Source organism: Pangasianodon hypophthalmus, chromosome 20 (genome assembly GCF_027358585.1).
Source record: "Pangasianodon hypophthalmus isolate fPanHyp1 chromosome 20, fPanHyp1.pri, whole genome shotgun sequence".
Classification (NCBI taxonomy): domain Eukaryota; kingdom Metazoa; phylum Chordata; class Actinopteri; order Siluriformes; family Pangasiidae; genus Pangasianodon; species Pangasianodon hypophthalmus.
This window is the reverse complement of record NC_069729.1, coordinates 9,550,209-9,569,341: the sequence shown is the minus strand read 5'-3', so window position 1 is coordinate 9,569,341 and position 19,133 is coordinate 9,550,209. Positions and strand designations below refer to the sequence as shown.

At 38.9% G+C, this 19,133-nt stretch overlaps 1 long non-coding RNA gene across 1 annotated transcript; it reads left to right on the top strand.

Moving 5' to 3' along the window:
- The first annotated feature begins 5,380 nt into the window (after positions 1-5,380).
- On the top strand, positions 5,381-16,928 carry LOC128317097 (uncharacterized). Its single transcript, XR_008300588.1, has 3 exons — positions 5,381-5,614; positions 14,661-14,734; positions 15,958-16,928. It is a non-coding gene; the product is annotated as an uncharacterized LOC128317097 (long non-coding RNA).
- The last annotated feature ends 2,205 nt before the right edge of the window (positions 16,929-19,133 follow it).

Sequence of the window (19,133 nt, the reverse complement as noted above, 5' to 3'; positions counted from 1 at the left end):
GTACTTGTACTAGGACCACATGCAGCTAGAAGTAAGCTTTCTGATTACATAATAACTCTGGATGACCTTTCTGTTTCATCATGTGCAGCAGTAAAAGACCTTGGTGTGATTATCGACTCTAGTCTTTCTTTTTGAAGCTCATGTAGATAATATAACTAGGATTGCTTTCTTTCATCTCAGAAATATTGCTAAAATAAGAAATATATTGTCACTACACTATGCAGAAAAATTAGTTCATGCTTTTGTTACCTCTAGGTTGGATTATTGTAATGTCTTACTGTCTGGATGTTCCAGTAGATGCATAAACAAGCTCCAGTTAGTCCAGAATGCAGCAGCAAGAGTCCTTACTAGAACCAGAAGATATGACCACATCACCCCTATCTTATCCACACTGCATTGGCTCCCAATCATATTTCATATTGATTATAAAATACTACTATTGACCTATAAAGCACTAAATGGTCTCGCGCCACAGTACTTGAGCAAACTTTTGGTCTTTTATGATCCGCCACGCCTACTCAGATCAAAAGGTGCAGGCTATTTGTTGGTACCTCGAATAATGCGGGCTACAGCTGGGGGTAGAGCTTTCTCTTACAAAGCCCCACAGTTATGGAACAGCCTTCCACTTAGTGTTTGGGGCTCAGACACAGTCTCAGTGTTTAAGTCTAGGCTGAAAACATATTTGTTTAGTCAAGCCTTTTGTGAATAGTTTTCTTATGTACAGGGGCAGGTCTGGAGGGTTTCACAGGCATAGAGTGTTGTGGTGAACTGGGATGTTTGGATGCTGTCGCCCCCCCACTCTCACACGTTCACTCAGGTTTGTCGACGGTGGACTGGCTGGCTGCCTTATGTCCCAGGGTGCCCTCATGTCTGTGTTAGCTTCTGGCTCTCCCTTTTAGTTATGCTGTCATAGCTAGTCTTGCCAGAGTCCCTGCTTGCACTCTGCATGCAAAGTACATCATGCTTAACCATTAGAGGACAAAAGCTCACCTAACAATCACTTCCTTTCTCTCCATCTCTCTCTCCCTCACTCTCTGTCGAGCTACACATGCTACTTCTGAGATGCCAGTGATGCCAGTGATCCTGACCCCTTCTCCTCCTCCTCGCTGCCTGACCCATCCTGATGCCCTACTTCTGGTTGGAGTTCTCATCGGTTGAGTTCACTCGCTGCTGCTGGGGGTGGCCCCATATGGATTGCCTGAAGAACTGTTTGGATTGCTGGGGATGGCGCCACCTGGGGGCTGTGGAGATGGCATGGGGATCACATATGGGGAGCTATACTGTAATGGCTTGGGACTGCGATTGCTGTAGTGGCTTTGGGGCTGCAGTTGCCACGAGCAGCTTCGTACTCAGGACTCCATCATTGGACGGTGGATAGATTTTAACCAGCCGGACTTCTTGCAAAAACTGATGAATTTATTGGTTGCACAATTGCACTATTTGTCCATATAGTACACAATAATAGAAGGGATTTATTTATAATCGCACAATCCGTTGCACCCAGATGAGGATGGGTTCCCTTTTGAGCCTGGTTCCTCTCAAGGTTTCTTCCTCATATCATCTCGGGGAGTTTTTCCTAGCCACCGTCGCCACTGGCTTGCTCATTAGGGATAAATTCACAGTGATAAATTCAAATATTTACAATATATTTTTGTGAATCCATTTATTTCTGTAAAGCTGCTTTGTGACAATGTCCATTGTTAAAAGTGCTATACAAATAAAATTGAATTGAATTGAATTGAAGATATCTGATCTCAAATGGTCAGGAGTTCAAGCATTTTATTGAAGAATTGAATGTAAGATCGGACGTAATATGTGTTCAAGAAACTTGGATGAAATGTTGTTTAGATTTTGTTCTACAAGGGTATACTATAGTACGTCACGATAGGGAAGAAGGGAATGGTGGAGGGTTTGCTACATTTATTAAAAGAGAAATATCATATAGAATACTGGGAAAAGGAAGAGATCAAGAATATATTGTTGTGGAGATTTGGGGTAGAGGACAGGAAATATTTATCATAAATTATTATAACCCATGCAAAAAATTTCTAGTTAGATAAGTCAAAAGAAGTACAGGGTCAAGACAGTCATAGAATAATATGGTGTGGGGACTTAAATGCACATAATACACTATGGGGAGGGAGATACATAAATGCAAATGGACAAGTGGTAGAGGAATTAATAGAGGAAAGGGGGCTGGTTTGTTTAAATAATGGGAGGGGAACAAGGATAGATGTTCATACGGGAGTGGAGTCTGTTTCGGATGTGATGCTAGTTTCTAACAATTTGGCTAGTAAGTGTAATTGGGAAGTATGGGGGGAATCTAGCAATGGGAGTGATCACTACCCAATAGTTACAACGTTGGATGTAGAGATAGACAGAACGATAACACAAGGAAAAGGAAGGTGGATATTTGAAAAAGCAAACTGGGATAATTTGAAGAAATTTGTGAGGAAAGAATGGTAGCAATTGAGTCAACTCAAGAAATTGACATCCTTAATGAAAAAGTCTGTGCCACAATACTTGAAGCAGTGTCCAAATCAATTGCGAAAAGTAAAGGAAAAATGACAAGGAGAGCCGTTCCATGGTGGACAGACAAGTATAGTAAACTTGTGACAGATAGAAATAAAGCTTTTAAACTTCTTAAGAGAAAACATAATTTTAACCATTTAATATCATACAAGAAAGCTCAAGCAGTGGTGAGGAGAACTATTAGGCAAGCTAAAAGAGAAAGCTGGCAAGGATTTTGTAATGAAATTGAAAGAACAACTCCAGTAGGTGATGTGTGGAGTATGATAAAGAGAATGGAAGGTAGTAAGAAAGAGTGGGAATATCGGTCAGAAGGAGAAATAGCTGTAACGGATAAGGACAAAGCAGAAATGTTGGTATAAACATTTGTACAGCTACATGGGTCAGGGAACTTAAGTGAGGAAGGAAGGAGGAGGAGAGAAATAACAAAGAGGAAAAATCAAGGAAAGTTGGAAAGGAGTGGGGGAAAGGAAGATCAGCCAATTAACTTCCCATTCACGATAAATGAATTGAAAAGACCAATTTGTAACTCAAATAAAACATGTTCGTCTCCAGGAAAGGATCAGATCGGTTTCTATAATGCTGAGACATCTTAAAGATGGGGCTGTGGGAAAATTTTTAGAATTATATAGTAGAGTGTGGGAGGAAGGAAGACTATGAAAAGGTTGGAAAGAAGCTATAAAAATTCCTATAAGAAAGCTGGGAAAAGACCCTTCAAAGCCCTCTAATTACAGACCAATAGCCCTCACATCGAATGTTTGTAAAATTATGGAAAGGATGATTACAGAAAGGTTGACATATTTACTGGAAAAGAAAGGAATAATATCTAAATACCAAAGTGGTTTTAGAAAAGGAAGAGGAACAATGGATCCTATTATATGTTTGGAAAATGAAATTAGAAAAGCACAGATAAATAAAGAATCAGTAATAGCAGTATTTTTCGATGTCGAGAAGGCGTATGATATGATGTGGAGAGAGGGACTTTTGATAAAACTAAAAATGATGAATATAGGTGGGAGAATATATAATTGGATGAAAGATTTTTTAGCGAACAGAAGTATCCAGGTAAGAATAAGGAATGAAGTGTCAAATATATACCAGACAGAAAATGGAACTCCACAAGGGAGTGTAATAAGTCCATTAATTTTTTCTATAATGATCAACGATGTTTTTAATCAAGTAAATCAAGGTATAGGGAGATCTCTTTTTGCAGATGACGGGGCTCTCTGGAAAAGGGGAAGGAATATTTTATATGTTAATAGGAAGATGCAAGAAGCAATTAGAAAGGTAGAAGAATGGGCATATGATTGGGGATTTAAATTCTCAGTGGAGAAAACTAAGACCGTAATTTTTTCTAGGAAGAGGGTTGCCCCAGAAGTGAGTTTGAAGATGTATGAGAGATCGTTGGAGAGGGTGAAGAGTTTTAAATTTTTAGGTGTTTATTTTGATATGAAACTTACATGGGCTGAACATATAAACAAAATGGTCGAGAACTGTCAGAAGGTGTTAAATGTCATGAGATGTCTAAGTGGAGTGGAATGGGGGGCAAGTTTTTCTTCAATAAAAACTATTTATGTAGCAATGATCTGGTCTGTATTTGATTATGGTAGTGTGGTATATGATTCAGCATCAAAAAACCTGTTGGAAAAACTCAATAAAATACAAGCTCAAGCTATGAGACAGTGTTGTGGAGCAGTAAAGACGACACCCATTCCAGCTTTACAAGTCTTGTTAGGAGAGATGCCACTAGAAATTAGAAGGAAACAATTAATGATCAACTACTGGGCTAACCTCCAGGGGCATAAAGAAGAACATCCTACGAAAATGGTCTTACAGAAGTGCTGGGAACAAAATAAAAGGTGTAGAATAGGTTTTGGGTGGAGGAGTAAAATATATGTAGAAGAAATGGAGGTAAATAGTATCAAGATAAGCCCAGCAGTTTTAATTCCGGAATATGAACCATGGGTTTATGTCACACCTCAAATAGATTTGTATATGTTGGAAGTCAAAAAAGCAAAAAGAGAAGTAGACCTGTCATCTGCATTTTCAGTATATGTTAGAAACCAATATACCCAGTATATACAAATATATACAGATGGATCAAAAGATCCAGAGCATCAGACAACTGGGGCTGCTTTTTTAGTTCCAGGCAGTGGAATCAAGGGAATAAAGCGAACTTCAAATCATTTGGCAGTCTATACTGCAGAAATGGTAGCAATTCTTTTGGCATTGCAGTGGGTAGAGGAACATAAACCTGAGAATATTTTAATTTGTTCTGACTCAGTATCAGTCTTAAAGAGTTTGAGATCTTTTAAATCTAGCCACCAAGATATTCTCTTTAGTATTTTACAAATACACTCAAGAATTGTTCAAAATAATATTTCAGTCAGTTTTATATGGGTTCCTGCACACATAGGAATAAAGGGAAATGAAGAAGTGGATAAATTAGCAAAACAAGCGTTACAGAGAGAAATCATAGAGATTCAAGTTCCGTTAAGTAAGTCAGAGATTAAGGTTTTAATTTGGAGTAAAGTGATTGAAGAATGGCAAGTAAAGTGGAATAATGGGGAAAAAGGTAGATTTCTTTACAGCTTAATTAATAAAGCAAGTCAAAAGATAAAATGTATAGGTAAATCAAGGAAAGAAGAGGTTATTTATAATAGAATAATGTTAGGTCATTCAAATTTGAATAGCACACTTTAAATTATAGGGAAACATCCAAATGGGTTATGCGAACAATGTCATGTTGAAGAAACAATACCTCATGTGATTCTTGAATGTATTAAGTATGAAGAAGAAAGGAACAATATGATAGAAGAAATAAAGAAAAATGGAATTCAAGAACTAAATTTTAAGGTTTTAATAAAATGGTCAAGTGAAATTAATAGTAAAGCTTTCTTTGATTTTATTAGGGAGACGGGGCTGATAAATAGAATATAAATCTCTGTCTATTTCACACTCCGGAGCAGAAGGTGGCGGTAAAGCACCTATTACGCTGGTTGCCAGCCGCCGTTAAAAACCAAGAAGAAGAAGAAGAAGAAGAAGAAGAGTCTTTGCTCAGTCTTTGCCTTGGTTTTGGCTTTGTGTAAGTCTCTGCCCTGCTCTTCTGCTTTTTTTTTTTGTCATGTTTGACTACCTTGCTAGTTTTTTTTATGGACTGTGACTGATAAAATCCTGCCTTGGATCTTTGCCCTGTTTTTTGTATTTTGTTGGAATTTTTGCCCTAGCTTTTGTGTTTTATTTTTGATGGCTTCTGAGCGTTGCATTGTTTGAGTTTTTTTGCTGGCCTGTTTTTTCCCATTTTTTTCCCTTTTGGATTTTTGCCTTTTGCTACTAGTCACCCTGCTGACAGTCCTTGTCATTTTTGTGCTTCCCCTATTAAACCATTCAACCTACTCCTATACCAGCCTCTGCGTTTGGGTTCTCTCATCTGTGTTTAGCTCCATCAGTAGAGCATTAGACCTGTACCCAGAGATCCTGGGTTCAAATCCCATTCTGGTCCTGATAGATGTTGCTTTGGCAAATAAGACCTGATTGTAAAGCTTGATTGTTTTTTGCATATGTTAAAACTTTCATTTAATAAATGCAAAATGCACATTCTATTATGGGAAAAAGATGTTATGGACAGGAATTAATAATAAATTGTGCATGTGAACCTCTGTATTATAGTGCATCTTAAATAAAACAAGAATATTATGTGGGCCAAGTCTTGCTGTTTTAGTTTTTGAGTTGATCAATCCCTGGTGTAGGACTGAGTATTGGTATGGCTTCCAGTGGAACTGGTTCTCCTGTATTTATTGATGATGTGACCACTGACAAAAGCAGCAGGATGAATTCTGAAGTGATGGACAATGAACTGAAGCATATTTCAAAAGTGTAGACCTTGGTGTGTGAGGGTGCAGAGGAAGCCTTGGCAGTCATATGGAATTTTAGTTGTGTTTATTCAGTTTATTTAGTTGTGTTAATAAACTTGTTTATTCAGTCCACACTTTTCAGTGCACTTTCAAAAACTCAACAAAAAAAGGACAAATCAACAGAAAAGGGCCCATCACAGCCTCACGGATTGCACTCCGTCAATTCACTCTCCCCGGCAAGTTTATGGGTGTGTGTGCGTGCGTGAAGAGGCGAATTTAATGATTTGGTGGCCCTATTCAACTGCACACATTTACCTCGATTATCCTTGAGCTTCCTTTCTCTGTTGTGATGCTTACTGCTGCACAGTGGTGTCCCCTGTTTGTGTCTGAAAAGAGAATGTTTAACAACATGTTACATTAAGAACACAATCTGGCTACCATAAACTACAATACATACAAATACACTACCTTTTTTCTGTCTCCCTCTTTCTTTAATGCACCTTTCCTCCATCAACTTGAACTTGAACAAACTACAAGGTACAAGGTATCTAAACTAACTAAAACTTGACCCTGCGATCCTTGACTTCAGCAAATCTTGTTATCAAAGACTCCATGTCTACTGGTTTTCTAATTTCACATTCAATGGAGAGAATTGCTAGGGCAGACAGCCTGTCTTGTGACATTGGTGACCTCAAGTACGTTTTCATACATTTCAGAGATGAAAAGCTTCTCTCACTCTATGCTACTGTCACAGGAACTGTGAGGAGGAGTCTGAAGCTGTACGCAAATTAAGATATACATCAAGGACATTCTCATTTTATATATAGTCCAGCATCTCAGATGGTGATGAGATGTTGGGGGAAAGCCCTGACTGTACCTTTCACCTCCATTTTCAGATCATCTGCATCCATATCATGCTCCAGTCTCTTGCAGCACTCATCGAGTTTACCTTCTTTCTCTCTGAAACGCATCATATCAAGAGAGTAGAGAAAGCCATGAAGATCAAAGAACTTTTCCATATTTGAAAATCTTTCCTGTAAGGTGACGAGAGCTATATCTATTAGGGGCAGAAAAAACTCCCTCTTGAAGTGCTCCTCTGCTGTTGACTAAGTTTGCTCTTTTCCCTCATAGAGAAACTGTCTAGCTGCTCTTTGCTGATGCACTTCTGGCAAGCCCATTTCCACATCAAGTTAATCTGCTTGCTCGCTGACATCCATTTTAGCAGAGGGAATGCCACTCTCACGATACTCTTGCAAGTAATCTGTCACTCCCTTGATTTCATTTCACAATGTCTCAGTTGAAACATTTGGCCTCTGCAGAATCTTACTAACTTTGTTAATCTGGAATAATACATCATACCACACTATGGTACTTATCATAAAAGGCCAAGTCTGCATCTCCTGATCGATGCTTCCAGCTGTTGAAGCAACAACTGCTTCTTTTTTTCTCTGTAGCGTACTCCTTTAAGGCAGTCAAAGCCTTAAGTTTCTCAGCCATTTGAGGCACACAGCTTTAACGCTGTCAACCCTACATTCCCATCTGGTTGACATGTGTTTACCACACTTGTGTGTTTACACACAAGAATGGCCCAGAGATGTATTGAGGAACTAAACAGGGTGTAAAGCCCAGAGAAACTGATGGATGTCACAGATGAATTGGCTGCATCACTGAAAACAAGGTTAAGTGTATAACTCCCACAAAGTACACACAATGCCTTATTGTTCAGTTCCAGTACTCTCTTCAGGACACCTTGCTTCTTACCAAGCATATTGCTACCATTATCATATGATTTACCATGGCGGTTGGAAATATCCAAACCTACAGTTTATAGGTGACCTAGAAGGGATTCAGACAATCTTTTTTCCTGTGGTGTCAAGCTCATTAAGAAAGCCAACAAAGTGCTCATGAATAGAGATGCCTTTTGATGTTTTACTATCAACAATTCTAAGCAATCCTGAGAGCTGCTCCTGGTGACTCACATCTGGTGTGCAATCTGTTATCACTGAGTAATATTTGGCTCTCTTTACAATCTCTGTGATAGCATCTGTTGTACACTTTGCCATCAGGCATATTGTTTCATTTTGAAGATTCTTGCTGAGGTAGATGTCACTTATTTATTCTGATTTAATTCTCCTCAGATGTTTGCTCATCATGAAGTGAGTCAAACTGGGCCATTAGTTCAACTTGCCGTAAGAAATTTCCATTTCCTGGTTCAAACAACTTGTCTAAGTAGCCACGGAAGGCCAGATTGCATTCTGACAAAAAGCTTATAATTTCAATAAGTCTTTTCAGAACCTCTTTCCAGTGGTTTGCAAGAGCTAGAAGGTTTTGGTTCACCTTCAGCTATATTTGTCCTAAGTCTCTCCAGCAGGTTGTGCCAGTGATCCATGTTTGTAATGTGTTCAGCAGACCTTTCATGTTTTAAGTGGGCTGATACATTTTTCCAGTTATTGTAGCCATTTCCACTTAATGCTGTTTTTTGCCATTGGTTGGATGTATTGAACGAATATGACCCTTACTTTGAGTCTGAAGGAGTGAACTGGTACTTGCAGTTCATGAACGAAATGAACGAACTGGTAATTTTCGTTCATGAACGAAATGAACGAACTAGGTGAACGTAAGGGAATCTGCTGTCTCACTGATGTCGGTTCGCCACCCTTTCAACAAGAAGAGAAAGAGGGCGGAACAGTGCATTTGAAAAGTGTGTAGCACTAAGACAAGCCTTATGTGTTGTGTTGTTCATAGCGTAATCCGCTATACATGAATGTGCAAAAATGACTGATGGATATTTTTTTAAATTACTGTAGCATTGAAAACTACTTCATACAAGATGTATCTTTTTCCTCATTCATGACCACTCTCTCAAAACTAGCCTGCACTGACTAAAATGTCTTTCTTGAAAATAAATTCACCAGACCTTCTCTTTGTGGATTGGATGTGCCAATTTTAATAAATCATAATAGTAAAACTGAACGGTTAATGGAATCAAAAGATTTGAGTCACTGGGATTAATCGAAATTACCACTGCTTTCGTGCTGTCCGCACTTGTAATGGAATACTCCATTACAGCACGAGGCAGGGGAGAGGGCTTGCATTGATGCTGCTGAAATAACAGCGATATGAATCATTTCAGTGTTTTAACATCGAAATGTATATATTCAGCATAGGTTATTTAGCATTAATAATTAAAAATAAATAATTTACATTTTTAGGGGGCCCTTGGCTTCTGGGGTCCCAAGGCAGTTACCTACCTTTGCCTAGTGCTAAGTCTGCCTCTGCGTGCGTATCTCGCAAGCTCTGCCTAGCTATATCACACACTCACTCACGGGTGCGCGCTCTCTTGTTACGGGGGTCACTGAAAGCACAAAGAGACACAAATAAGGAGAATGGCGGTAATAAGACACAGGTGAGAATCATCACGCATTACCTGTTGGTTCAACCTACCTCCTCTCCGTCTGCAGCTGACCCTCAACCATGCCCCCGCAGCCACAGAAAGCAACCAGAGACATTCCAAGAATTGGAATGTTCTGCAATCACCTGACCTGACTTGTCAATAGCCTGACCTGAATCCAACTGAGAATGCATTTACTGTAATTCCTACACTGTTCACCCGATTTGGATGTAAATAAAGCTGAATAAAGCCCTTAAAGCTGATAGGCACTGCTCATATACATTAGTTAATTTTAACTCCAATATAATAAATACAATAATAAAATAATAATAATAACCTTGTCAATGTCAGAATATTTATGGACCTGACTGTATATGTAGATGAACAGAGTGAAGCAGTTTATTAAGAAATTCTTTAGGCTGTTAGTGTTCCTGTTGCTGCCACTGTTGTAGAAAAGATGGGTAATGTGAGAAATCGACATGGTTAGAAGATGGTATACTCTCACCAAACACTTTATTAGGAATATTATGCTAATACTGGGTAGGATATATTAAATATTGGATATTAAAAAGAACATACTCAGGAGCCAGTAACTGATTAAAATTAACGTCTTCAAGGCTTGGCCAATAAAAGACCCTATATACTGTATGCACAAACCAATTTTGAAGAGGGGTGGGGGGTTGGAGGGGTATAGCACAATGAACATGCTTGTTAACACAACTTAAGTATCTTGTTCCCTTGTGTTACTAAGTCGTGGCCAAAACTCAACTATCTCGTTCCCACATTTTACTTTAGTAACTTATTAACTTACAGCCATACTTTAGGATCTCGTTCCCACATATTTTTAGATAGAATATGCTGGTCTAAACTCCCTTGTGTCCTTGAAAAATACATTTAAGATAAATTAAGAGAATTTTTGTCTAGCCATTACTTAATATGGAATATTATTTCCAGAATCTTTTTTGTCCACAATCTTTTTTTTTTTAATGCAATTACATCTATTCAATTAAGGAATCCAATTGCCAAATCCAATTAGTCCTAATCTATGATCATAATTTTTCGTTGGAATAACCTAGATAATTAATTTTGAAATCTATTCCAAAACAATAGCACACTAATACCAATAGTTTATTAGTTCCTCTGCTCTTTAATGCAAAAGAGTTTTTAAATAATTAAAAAATAACTGTGGTCTCACCATTAGACACTCAGAGTTTATTGTTCACACTGTCAGACACTGAAATGTGTATGCCAAGCAGAGCAGCGACTATGGAAAGCAAAAGCGTCATGCAGATTAAAATTGCTTTTTTTTTATAAAAATTAAGAAATAGCAATGCCAATTGTTTTGTTTTTGTTATACATTGAACATTTGGGTTTGAGATCAAAAGATGAATTTCAATATTTCAACTTTCATTTCCTCATATTTACATCTAGATGTGTTAACCAACTTAGAACATGCACTGTTAACCCAAAAGTTGTTTCTGCATGAAACCTCTGAGTAAATATCACTTAAAAAAATGAGTTTTATTGCATTACTTAAACGGTATGAGTATATGAGGCAATTACTAGGCATATTCATTTTTGTAAGTTTTAAAAACCTAAACTAATTTACCTAGGGCCGCACCACTGATTGTGATTGGCCAGTTCACTCAACATTAGCCTGGGCTTGATTGCTGAAGGATACTGATAAATTTGTGCTTTTTTCTTATTTTCATAGAGTAAATTTTGTGTTTTCTGCAATTCACATTTTCCTGGGACATATAGATTTTCTGTCTGGGTCTTATCTGCATTAACAAGGCGAAAAGACACCGTTCGCATTTTCTGTTTTGCCAAGTGCGGATTATGGTAACCAACAGTTAACTGCAGTTAAGAGGACGCCATTTTTGCTCACGGTCTGTTTTTCACATTCTGGAACCTGGTGAGTTGTCTTCTATGTTCAAGTAGTAGAAACGAATTATTTTAACACTGTAGAAACATTTCCAGGTAGAAAAAGTGAATGTGTAAATTTGAGGTTGACTCCAGTGCGTCGGAACAATGGAAAATAACAACATTGCGTTTTCATAGCATTTAGCTGCTATCAATTATATTGTTCCACTTAATATTTTGCGGCGGTAGCGGTAAAATTCTGATTTTTTTTATTGAACTTTTTTGGGCACTAAAGCTAATGTAATTTAGTCAGTAAAAATAACTGCTTTACTTCAGAAAAAAAAATCGATGCCCAGTTTTAACGTTAGTCTTATTACCCTACTATTTTTTGTTCAAAGACACCTTAAAATGCTTTGGAAATGCAAGTACTGTCCTGCTATCTGTGAGAAAAGAGGACAGCTTATTCCAGAACTGAGCCCTTTCCCCGCCTGCATGAGGAATGCCTGTGTACATTCAGATCTCTCAATGCATGCCATACTCATTTATCCTGCTTTCACGCCAGAACCATGGATCAACAGCAAACAAGACTCACAAATTAAGTTTCACTGTCATGTGAGTTTCTTGAGCCCTGCTCTGAAACTGAAAACTTTGCACATCTGTGGAATACACACTTAAAAGTAAACCACAAAGTTGATTGTCCATATAAAGACTGTAATTTTCAGAGCAGTGTATGCTCCACTTTCAATGCACACAAAAGTAAAACACACAGAGAGCATACTTGGAAGAATTTCAAGCCTGAAATCACTGACAGGATCACTAGTGACGCTTGTGATAAAGTAGCCCATGAAGGTCAGGGTGAACAAGAGCAGATGACAACATCTGACACAGCGGATTTAGAGGTCAGTGAAGAAGCCAGCAAAAATGACCTTCCTGATTTAAGAAAGCAGCTTGAACACAATCTAGCATCTCTGTTATTGAAAATGCAAACTATTCTGCATATCCCTGAGAGTGCTGTACAAGAAGTGATACAACATGTTTGCCAGATACATAGCATGTCCCAGCCACTACTGCACAGTAAAGTCAAGGTAATACTTCAGAAATATTCAAATGTGGATGAATTAGTTGTAAAAGAAATAATCTGCGCTATTTCACAAAGTAATGTGATAACATCATTGTGTAGCAAAGGTGGATCTCTGGGAACTGTTAAAAGGAGAGCAGCCTATGCGCAGAAAGAGTTTCCATTAGTAATGCCCATAGAATATGTTGTTGAAAAAGGTAAAAAACCTTTTGTATATGTCCCCATACAGCACATGCTCCAGAAACTGTTGAACAAAACTGACATTTTAGAAAAAGCAATGTCAGAAAAGGTGCATATTCCACATGAATACAGATCATATGCCAATGGCGAGCACTTTAAGGAAAATCGTCTTCTTTCTGGGGATGAGTTCACAATTGCACTCATACTTTATCCTGATGACTTTGAAATAGCCAATCCTTTGGGAACATCAAAACAGAACATAAAATGTGTGCAGTGTATTGGGTTATTGTTAATATACACTATATTACCAAAAGTATTCGGTCACCCATCCAAATGATCAGAATCAGGTGTCCTAATCACTTGGCCTGGCCACAGGTGTATAAAATCAAGCACTTAGGCATGCAGACTGTTTTTACAAACATTTGTGAAAGAATGGGCCGCTCTCAGGAGCTCAGTGAATTCCAGCGTGGAACTGTCATAGGATGCCACCTGTGCAACAAATCCAGTCGTGAAATTTCCTCGCTCCTAAATATTCCACAGTCAACTATCAGCTTTATCATAACAAAATGGAAGAGTTTGGGAACAACAGCAACTCAGCCATGAACTGGTAGGCCACATAAACTGACGGAGAGGGGTCAGCGGATGCTGAAGCGCATAGTGCAAAGAGGTCGTCGACTTTCTTCACAGTCAATTGCTACAGAGCTCCAAACTTCATGTGACCTTCAGATTAGCCCAAGTAAAGTACGCAGAGAGCTTCATGGAATGGGTTTCCATGGCCGAGCAGCTGCATCCAAGCCACACATCACCAAGTGCAATGCAAAGCGTCGGATGCAGTGGTGTAAAGCACGCCGCCACTGGACTCTAGAGCAGTGGAGACGCGTTCTCTGGAGTGATGAATCACGCTTTTCCATCTGGCAATCTGATGGACGAGTCTGGGTTTGGAGGTTGCCAGGAGAATGGTACATTTCGGACTGCATTGTGCCGAGTGTGAAATTTGGTGGAGGAGGAATTATGGTGTGGGGTTGTTTTTCAGGAGCTGGGCTTGGCCCCTTAGTTCCAGTGAAAGGAACTTTGAATGCTTCTGGATACCAAAACATTTTGGACAATTCCATACTCCCAACCTTGTGGGAACAGTTTGGAGCAGGCCCCTTCCTCTTCCAACATGACTGTGCACCAGTGCACAAAGCAAGGTCCATAAAGACATGGATGACAGAGTCTGGTGTGGATGAACTTGACTGGCCTGCACAGAGTCCTGACCTGAACCCGATAGAACACCTTTGGGATGAATTAGAGCGGAGACTGAGAGCCAGGCCTTCTCGACCAACATCAGTGTGTGACCTCACCAATGCGCTTTTGGAAGAATGGTCAAAAATTCCTATAAACACACTCCTCAACCTTGTGGACAGCCTTCCCAGGAGAGCTGAAGCTGTAATAGCTGCAAAAGGTGGACCGACATCATATTGAACCCTATGGGTTAGGAATGGGATGGCACTTAAGTTCATATGTGAGTCAAGGCAGGTGACAGAATACTTTTGGTAATATAGTGTACCTGTAAAATATAGGTCAACACTCAACTCTATCCAGCTTGCTCTACTCTGCAACATCTCCACAATGAAACAATATGGTTATGAGAAAGTGCTGCAGCCTCTTATTCATGATCTTATCTCTTTAGAACAACATGGTGTTTATGTAGAACAGCTAGGTGCAGGTGCAGGAACAGTGTTGTTTGTAGCTGCTGATAACCTTACTGCCCATTCACTTGCAGGATTCCATGAGAACTTCACAGTGGACAAATTTTGAGTCTGTATGGCATCCAGAAGTGACACCCAGCAACAAGAGGTACGTTCTGGTTTCTTTCAACTCAGAGACAAAACCGGTCATGACAGGTATGTGCAGTGAGGTGATAAAAGACCCACGCTTAAGTCAAAACTTTGGTGTCAAAGGGGCATGTCCTCTTACTGAAAATCTGAAACACTTTAATGTGGTCACCGGTTACCCTCCTGACATTTTACATGATGTCTTGGAAGGCATTGTCCCAGTTGAGTTGTCTCTGTGTCTGTCAGCCCAGATTGCAAAGAAGTATTTTACCCTAGATACACTAAATCAGGCCATCAGATCTTTTAATTACACATTTACTGACAAGACTGATCAGCCTCAGACAATTGGAAAAGGATTTTCTTCCAAAGGGACCATTGGTGGAAATGGGCATGAGAACTGGTCTGTCATGAGACTGCTTCCACTTTTCATTGGTCACTGTGTCCCTGAGGGAGACAACACTTGGGAAATTCTCATGCTTCTCAAAGATATTGTGGAGCTTGTTGTGGCACCTAAGCATACTGATGAGACACTGTATTTCCTGGACTGCAAGTTGGCAGAGCACAGAGAGCTGCTGCAGTCAACCTTTCCAAGTTTTCACTAACGACCAAAACATCACTATGTGGAACATTACCCTCACCTGATAAAGAAATTTGGTCCTTTGACTGATGTTTGGACTATGCACTTTGAGGGTAAGCATAAGTTTTCAATCAGAGACTCCCAAAATTTTAAAAATGTGGCCATGACACTTGCCACTAAACACCAGAAAGCACTCAGTTACTATTTAGACTGCAGCTCATTTTTTAGGCCAGAAGTTGAGATGACAAAAGTTACGATGGTTTTGGTCACATCTTTTCCCAGTGATGTTCAAAGAGTGCTCCCTCAAAACATAACCATGTCTGGGTCAGTACTTGTTACATCATCTGTCTGCATCAAAGGAATCAAGTATAGCACAGATATGATGCTCTGTATTGGTTCTTGTTCAGGTCTCCCTGATTTTGGTCAGATTACACACATTGTTGCAGCTAACCCAGAAATTATGTTTGTCTGCAAAAAAATGACAGCATGGTACCAAGACCACTTTCGGTCCTACCAGCTTTGCTATGCTGATGGCCCCTCTATGTGTGTGGTTAAGCGGTCGGATTTAAATGATGTCTTCCCACTTTCAGCATACAAAGTACAAGGGGAGCTTATGGAAACTCTCAAGCAATTTGTTATTTACTAAAACTGTCAATGTTTTTCCTCAGATGACTACAAAACAGAAACTGGCGATGAGAGTTATAGTTTGTGAAGGGGACATAAGGAAGATGACCATGACTGCTCAGCCAAATACAGGTGAGGATTTAATAGACTGGCTCAAGAGATCAATTGGAGCTGATTACAACTTCACTTTACAGTATGAGGACCCTGAATTGAATAATGCGCTGTGTAACCTGACAGACATTTCTGACCTCCCAGAGAAACCAACCATCCAAATTATTCCTGTCCTTGACCTCAGCCCAGTGACTCAATGTGAAATTGGCAGTGAGACAAGCAGCTAGGCAGACACAGAGATCTTGTCTATCTCATCCTTAGACAGACGCAGAGAGTGGCCTGATGTATTTGAAATTCCAAAGTTTTCTGTAGATGTGGAATACAGACTACGTCAAAGCAACCTGATGTATCTTCATGATGGAACTTACCTCAAAGTGACAAAGGAGCTGAAGCATGACATTCTTGAGAAACTGGCAGAGACAATCTATGGCTATAAAACATACCCAACAAATAAGGAGTTTGAAGTTGTTGCAAATGCCTTGGTAGCAGAACACCCCTGTCTTAAAGAAAGAGGCTCATCATCTTGCTGTGGGGGATGGAAGAACAGTCTGAAATTCAAAATGGGTAATTACAGAACTAAAATGCACCAGTTGGGTCGGCTTGATATCACAGTTAATGGTGGTAAACGTGGAAAAAACAATGCTGATGGTGAACCTGCACACAAAAACATAAAGAAGCCAAGGAAAGGTGAAATTAATTACCAGATTTCCCAGAGGGAATGGATGGAACTAGCCTTGAAGCTGTTCGAGAGGTCATGGTCAAAAAAATGATGAAGAAAAACCCAGATGATGCTCTTATTAAAAGAAACATGGACATCACATTTGCCCTTAGAAGAGACGAGGTTGTAAAGGATAAGCCTGACATTAGCCAGATGGTCCGACGTTGGCCAGCCCTTTTTACAGAAAGCCAGGTTTGTGGCACTTTCCACTGAAAATGTGTTTTTTCTTACTCGAATTATATACAGTACAGATCATTGTATAACATGTTCATAAAGGTTGATTTGTGTTGTTATAAGTAATTTTGTCTATACACCAAAATTTGGCTTGTTTTTTATTTTTCAGGTTTACTTGGAGTTTAACAGGGTTGTTGGAAGAAATCTTTGGTGTGCTTGATGCTTTATGTCCAAGCTTGATGGAAATCTTCAAAAAGAAGACAGGTTGGATAGGCCAGATGTTAACAGACCTACTACAACAGACAAAGGTGGGTTGATATTTCTAGTTTACGTTGTCATTTTTCTTATGATACTAATTGTCATTTGTTTGATGGTTGGTTCATTTATATTACAAGAACACATTCTCTCACCTGCCCTTGTGGTATCTCTCTATGCATTTTTAGTTTACTGTGTCTTTGAAATTTGTGCCTCAACACTAATACAGTGGAGACAAATGGACTTTAGCTTGTGGTACTCACAACTTTGAAAGATGGCATTTAACATTTCCTTTGTCATCTGTTTCCTACAGTACTACTCTGGATAATCTACACGCACAGGAAATATTTACTGTTGGAACATTGTATATTGTACTGTAGAAGTAGTTCCTGTGAAAACTGTATATACAGTGTGCCCTGTGGATTGTATAGTAACAGGGACACTGTTTGTGGTAGTATTACTGCTGTTAGCTTTTTAAATTAATTGTCAGTGCTTGAGCATTACAAACCTATCTATCTATCTATCTATCTATCTATCTATCTCAGCAAAGTAAAGAAAGAAAATATGTTAGTTTTTTCTACATTTAAGTGTATGCTATACCTCCCTGCAGAGCACTGAGCCAACAGCCACTAGTTGCCTTGTCCTGAGGGTACTTCCAGTCATTCTTGGAGATGATGCATCTATGTTCTTTAAGAGCAGCTCTGTGAGTAATTTTGCTTGATTTTTATTGTTAGAGTTATTACTGCCATTATTACAGTTTTTGCTGTATGTTTTGTATCATTTGGGATGGTGGGTGATAATTAGCATTTATGAACATGTTTCATTAAATTTAACTTGATTTTAAATTAATTTGTCTGATAATGTGCCTTTCCTGTTACCAAGATGTAATACATTATTGCAGTTTATACTGCATAAATTTAGTAAAACTTCTGTTTACACATTACAGAAAAAAATACAACCAGCATGAATTATAAAACTAAAATACATTTGGATAAAATTTGGCAACTACCAAAACTAAAATAAAACCATATCACTGCCTCATGGGAAAGCTGCTGAATGAAAAAAGTTATATATGTTTTAGTTTAGAGGGCTGAGCAAGCAGGATCTGGAAGACGAATGGGATATACAAAATCTAAATAATCACAGGTGGACAAAACAAAAGTCTAGCAATATAACTCATAGCACAAAATCTAAGAATATACATATAATCAGTACTGTGTTCAGTGTGAAGTTGCAGTACTGCATGGCTGATTGAACTGCACAATTTCTGAATATTAAGGGCTTACGACTAATTAAAGGCAAATCACAGTTGACCTGAATATCCTCTTTTTTCTTGTCTCTCACACTATATAGGATGGAGTCTCCTTGGAGTGGGTATCCTCTGCTTTGAGGACAATAGAGCCGCAAGTCCAGCATCACCACAACTGAACCCCTCAAGAGTGGGAATCATCCTAGAGGGCAGCCTTGTCATGGATGAACTCACCAGCTTGCGTCAGGCAATGTGCCTCTTGTTTGGCTTTAACTATGCACTCCACCTGGAGTACCCAAAGTGCATGAAAAACACTTTTACCTTCATTCAGCAAGTAATGATGAACTTAGGTCAAAGTGGGCTACCACCAAAACTTCAAAAGCTGAAGAATGAGCTTGCAGTGTGTAGCACTTTTACTGCATTGTTCATGTTCATGCCTGTTTTGTTATGTGGCACCATTAGATTGTACTGATTGGAGCAAATAATTTTGCAGTTGCTCCTTTTGTATACTGTATGTGTTCAGTATTGTTAAAATGTTTGTTTTACCAGACTTGAAGTTGTTATACAGAGAACACATTTTACAAAATTCCAGTTTTATAATCTTGGAAATATTTTCCTATAAACAAAATGGTTTCAGGTTGAATGTTGTAAGATGTTGGGTGGTTAAAGCCAGCTATCCTACAGTTTTTCGTAGTTCTATAAGTGCCTGGTTT